This window comes from Ischnura elegans, chromosome 8, assembly GCF_921293095.1.
Source record: "Ischnura elegans chromosome 8, ioIscEleg1.1, whole genome shotgun sequence".
NCBI lineage: Eukaryota > Metazoa > Arthropoda > Insecta > Odonata > Coenagrionidae > Ischnura > Ischnura elegans.
The window spans coordinates 53,914,194-53,920,263 of record NC_060253.1 but is presented as its reverse complement, the minus strand read 5'-3'; the positions used below and the strand labels follow the sequence as shown (position 1 = coordinate 53,920,263).

General features: G+C 40.8%; 1 non-coding gene across 1 annotated transcript; it reads right to left on the bottom strand.

Annotated features, from left to right (window-relative positions):
• Positions 1 to 5,723: 5,723 nt before the first annotated feature.
• Positions 5,724 to 5,795, bottom strand: Trnae-cuc. The gene has a single exon. It is a non-coding gene; the product is annotated as a tRNA-Glu (tRNA).
• Between the last annotated feature and the right edge of the window lie 275 nt (positions 5,796 to 6,070).

Sequence of the window (6,070 nt, the reverse complement as noted above, 5' to 3'; positions counted from 1 at the left end):
CACAGCGAATTTCATCCTCACTGCCCTTTCTGAAAACAAATAAAACCGCTGCACTAAAACCAATGCTTAACTCAGGGACCACCAGGGAAAGGGCATTAGGGGCCCATCAGGGTTAGTTACTAAACATTGAATGGTATAGAAACCTTCTTCTGGGAAAAGTACATTCATTGGCAACATTTTCGCTATTCTATGAAACGGTGTCGGAGTCTCTTAATTTCGAACAAACCAACATCCTCTCTCCTCATCTTCATTGAAAGTAATGAATTGTATTTCCTAATTTAGTAAACCGAGTATGAATTTCGCTTTGAAAGATAGTGTCTTGATGGTGTAAATAGTAGCCGTATAACCTCACCGTACCATTTAATGGACCATTGTATCAATACTTCCACTGCACAATCAGTCAACAATCGCCCATCGAATCAAGTCCGCTCATTTAAGAGCCCAACAATACGAATTCGCTCAGCTGGAAATAGCCGGAGCACAAATGCTCACCTCCGAAACTTGGAGAACTGGAGGTGAGCGTTTATGCTCCAGCTACTCCACCTGGGCGGATTAGTATTGTTGGGCCACTAAATGATTCGGTGGGCTATTGTTAAGCGTTTGTGCAGTGGAGGTATCGGTATCCGTTTGCCAAGTCTCTTCCAGTCATTCAGGGTTTCAACATAGACGTTAGTTTGGATTGGGGTTAAGAGTAAAGCTCGCCCAAAACTAGGCCTTGAGAGAGAATTTTGACACATTCAGAGTAGGGAAGCTACTTCCTCTCCCACAGTCATTTCGCCCTTCGTCGATTTTAGTTCCAGACTTCAAAAGCTTCACCCGGGATTTGGACCCTTTGGTCAGAGACTGAGTTTTCTTCCCACTTAATAAACTAACAAGTATCATTAAGTATCATTGATCAAGTATCATTGATTAAGTATCATTAAGTATCAAGTATCATTGTAAGTATCATTGACCTTTCGCCTCTGGGAGGTCCAGCGAAATCTCACTGTGAGGTGTGATCAGGGAATAACGGGAACTAAAATATAAATTTCTCTGAGTTTGGAGAGTCCGTCAATTATTTATTTTGATGTATGCATGCCCCTTAAGTATGTTAAAAGTTTCAGCTGAATTGATCTTTCACTTTATGTGCGGTAGCCGATAAGGTTAAACGTGTTTTTATGAGCTCGGCGATTCTTGGCTCGCACTTCATTGCTTGTTCGTGAATTTTTGGCCAAAGATAAAAATGTCACAATACCCTCATATTCGCCATACATGGCTCCGCGTGACTTTTTTTATTTCCAAAAATAATTTAATAGTTAAGTTAATTTATAAACACACTTCCTGCTCCATCAGCGAACGAATATTTCAAACGATTCAAACGACAAGAAAGGAATTCAGTTTATGTTTTTAACTATACAACCAGAGACAGGCCCGTGCTGGGCCGCCGGGACAACGGGAAGTATCCCGGTGCGCCCTCCAGCCTAGAAATCTTTGGCGCCCTCCTGTTCCGAAACTGACAAATTTTTCAGTCAGAATACCAACATCGAGCAGTTAACTTAGTCTCAATTATTTCCCTTTTATCAGCATAATTAAAACCATCTTGAGTAAATAAAACAATAATTAAAATTATTATAATTCAATCTGGTAAGATTAAATTCAACCTCAAGAGGGTAAGGATTAAAATTTCAATATCTATTTTTTATTACATCCATATCTCCAGATCATATTTATTATTTACTACCATACCATATTTACTATTACATCCATATACCATATCTATATCCATATCCCGGTAGTCCTCAGACTGCATAGTGCCGGTGCCCTTTGACCGTGGCCGTCCACCGACCTAAGAATGGGTCCAGCACGGGCCTACCATAGATTATGCTAAAATAAAATTAACCGCTTAGGCAATACCCTTGAACATAATATTAATGGGGATAGGATTGGCTTGGTGGCTAGAGTGTTGGCTTCCCACCCGGCGGGCTCGGGTTCAAATCCCGGCAGTGGCAGAGAATTTTCAGAGACTGCACGATCCCTGCTTGAATGTTGCGTTGAGGACATTTCAAGCGCAACACTCGGTCCGTCGGATGGGACGTTAAGCCGTGGTCCCCTTGGCGCCTTTCGTTAAGATCAGGCTAATGCCGACGACGGGCTTCTCTCCACCCTTCCTTCCATACCCTTCCCTCATGGCGCAAATGACCTCAGCTGCCGGTCGCCTCTTCCAAATACCATACCATGGTATAATATTAGGGCAATTTCGCCAACATCCACTTTTGCGTGCGATGATTTTTTCATTTTTTGCGAGCGAGAGTTTGAGATAAAGACGCAATCGCCCTAATTCTTATGGACGATTACCAATTTGGAGACTTAACGGATACCATGTTTACAGAGGGCACACATTACCAGCCCACCGCATCGGACCGTCTTAGGGCAGAGGAGAAACGAGGCGCCGGCGTAGGCTTCGCACCGCCTTGGCGCCACATTGTCGCGTGCCCTCCAACTCTCATTAACATAGGTAAATACTACGCGCATGCGTGCAATCGCTCGCTTTCCCCTCGTGAGCACATCCTCGCACCATTTCTGGGATCACACCGACAAGGCATCACCGCCGCGGTATTTCTTCAAAGGCTATGAAAATCTATTGAACGGGCGTTTTTTATCTACAAAGCATTGCGAGCTAGGAATCTGAGACTCAAGGTAAATAGAATGGATGAGGCAGATACTTTGTGGAGATCCATTATGAGATATGAAGTGAAACACTTTGCACTTTCCAATAAAAATTTATTAAATTACAGCCGACATGTTTCGCTGCACTGCAGCATTATCAAGAGCGAAACATGCCGACTGTAGTTTAAAACATTTTTACGTGGAAAGTGCAAAGTGTTTCACTTCATATCTCAAGATAAAAGTAGGTGAGCAAAAACTTGAGCAGGTGGAGCAATTCAACCATTTGGGCAGCACATTAGAAGAAAACGGAACGTTAAATGTGAAAAAAAACGTTATATGAGAGTTTAAATAAAAGGCTAGAGAAGAGTCTGATCCAAATTATCTCTACCGTATTAGGCTCAACTTTGTGGAAGATCATTTTAACGTCAATGAAATGAAAAACTTTTTTGCACTCCACCAATTTATTTGAAGACATGATTAGTTTAGATGCAGCGGCGTCGTCATCGGTTATGATGTATCCCCGCTGCGTCAAAACAAGTCATACCTTAAAATAAATTGGTGGAATATAATTTTTTTCATTTCATTAACTTGAGGTCTCATCTGAAGTTTAGCGCTTTACGGTGCGGAAACATGGGCGCATAGGAAGGAGTACGGGAGAAGACTGGAGGCATTCGAGATATGGTTGTGGATAAAAATGGAGAAGGTGAAATGGACGGAGAGGAGGAGGAAGTACGAAGTACTGGACATAGTGGGTGAGAGGCAGCTTCTAGATGAGATGCGGAGAAGACAGAAGGTATGGATGGAGGGAGTAGTTAGCGGAGAGGGGATGTTGAAAACGGTGTTAGAGGGTAGAATATTAGGTAAACGAGGGAGAGGAAGAAGGAGGATAGTATTTTTAGATAGAATGAAAGGGAGTAGGCGTTATTGTTAATTGAAGTGGGAATTGCATGGAGGGAAGGGAGGCTGCCAAAATGCTTCTCTAATGTTCCATGGAAATCTAACATAATCGGTAGAATAGTTTATTAGTAAATAAGTATCTTTAATAATATAGGAAACCATCCTGAACTACCTAGGGAGTTCGGTAGAATTATCGTTCAAGAAACTCCACTGAGTTTCCTCGCTGGGTAGACCTTACATCAAGTAGCATGCAACCTAATTCTACCCCAGAATATTAAAAAGCCATACTGAACCACCTATGGAGTTCGATAGAAATATTGTTCAAGAAACTCTACAGATTTTCCTAGCGGGGTAGATCTTACATCAAGTAGCATGCAACCAAACACTAACCCAGACTATTAGGTTGCATCATGTGAGCATGCGCGCGAGGGTGCAACGTGGGGTACTTAGACAGGAAGGGAGGAACAGGGGATGAATCAAGCAAGCAAACGCTTTCGGACGTTGATGAAGAGTGATGTTGGGTGCGGTGGGGGAGGAAGCAAGAAGCCGCGGTCGAAGGGATGGAAGAGGAATGGTAAGTTCATTCACTCCCTTGCTGCAAGGGTGGCAGACTGAACAGAAAACTTACAGAAGGGAGGAGGGTTGGATGGCATGGAATAAAATCGGTTTTCCGGCTTCAGGCGTCAACCTCGCCACGGTGATATGGTAGCAGGTAATATAACAAGTTTTGAACAATTCGATATTGAAATAATTTATTCATTATATACACCAAGGATAAAATTCACCACGAAAACATCATTCAACAAAATGGAAGTACTCGTCTATTTCCACACTTCTATCTTCCAGCCTACCAAGGTTTCGCCACATTTTGCCATTTTCAAGGTGCATGTCTTTGGATGATAACCAGGGTCAGTTGAAATAAAGAATTGTGGAAATAGTCAAGTGCTTTCATTTTGTTAATTATCAAAGATTCCCCTTAATTACGCCGGAGGCTATCTCTTTTATTAAAAATTCATTTGACTTTGCCGGTATTCGAACCCAGATCTCCCGTTTGCCGGTCAGGTATGCAAGGCGGATTTAATCCTTGGTGTACATAAATTTGCACCCGAGTGCGTAACTGAGGAAAAAGTTACTTGTTATATACAGGGCTTTGAAATGTAATAACTTATTAATTACATAATTTCAACTTCGAAAGTATAATTCGTATCATTAGTAGATATATGTTCATGCCTTCCCATCGCTGATCATTCCCATCAAGGACTGCAGCAAGTGAAGGGTTTTCCTTATAAAAACTTAGAATGCTAAAAACAGTACCTCCTCGAAGATATCACATGACATGAACTCAGCCAGGTTCTTTAAGTCACCATGGCAAACAATTTTTTACCAAGAGGATAAGAAAGTACTGACACAAACTGTGGTGGATCGCAGAGATGAGAGAAAATATGATTGGTCAATGGCCATTAATTTAATTTGAGTTGAGCAAACTGTTGCCCATGGGCATCTTTCTGCTTACGTGATGCCATCATGAAATATCCTATGATATCTCCGTTTCCATTGATTCAAGAAAATATCGCTCAGGAAATGTTTTAGCAAATTGAGCGAACAAAATTTATTAATTTAAACTCATGCCGACAAAAGAGTGGTCTTCAATATATTTATTTATTATGAAGAGAGTAAACATAAATCGCATTAAATTAGAGCTTAAATTTCCACAAAATTATTTATAAACGTACGCTTTAATTAAAAAAATGACATGGCTTGGCTGCATTGCATGATCATACTCCGTGCAATGTTGTAGACATAACCAAAGTCGTGAATAAGGGTGGGTGATACATTATTTTCATTCGTTCGATTAGCAATGCACATCTAAAAGATAAATCGCAGCTAATGCATTTTCATTTTGTTTTAAAGAAAAATAAATTCCCATTCTAATTATGCATGACAAGTTCTATCAATCACTCTCAATAATAATGAAGAACGGGCCGAAGTCCAGTTCACTACTTTTATAGCGAAAATAATAATAAATTCGTCTTTATTGTCTACATTCGTCTTTATTTATCAACAACATTTAGGACTATTCAGTCTTTTCTCACAATTAAATTGATGGACACGCACATGCATCAATACTGGACCCCTGGATTAGCAGGCGAGGACGCAGCCATCGAGGCTGGCAAAAAACTTTCCGGTACCGGGAATCGAACCCGGGCCTCCCGGGTGAGAGCCGGGTATCCTAACCACTAGACAATACCGGATTGTTTGTGATTACATTATGGAGCTGGTAAATATCAAAGTAGTAAGTAGTTATACCATACCAATTATGGAAGATATACCATATATTTAATACTCACGATGGAGCGCATTTTCGTTGCATTATGGCTCTATTTCACACGTTACTGAACACAAAACAAGCTCTAAGGTACAGAATTCTATACTCGGACATGTTAAAAGTCGATAATTCTTTTATTAAAGCTTTAGGAGTTAGTTTCGCGACTTTGGTAGATATATTTCGCGTATTTTATTTAAAAAA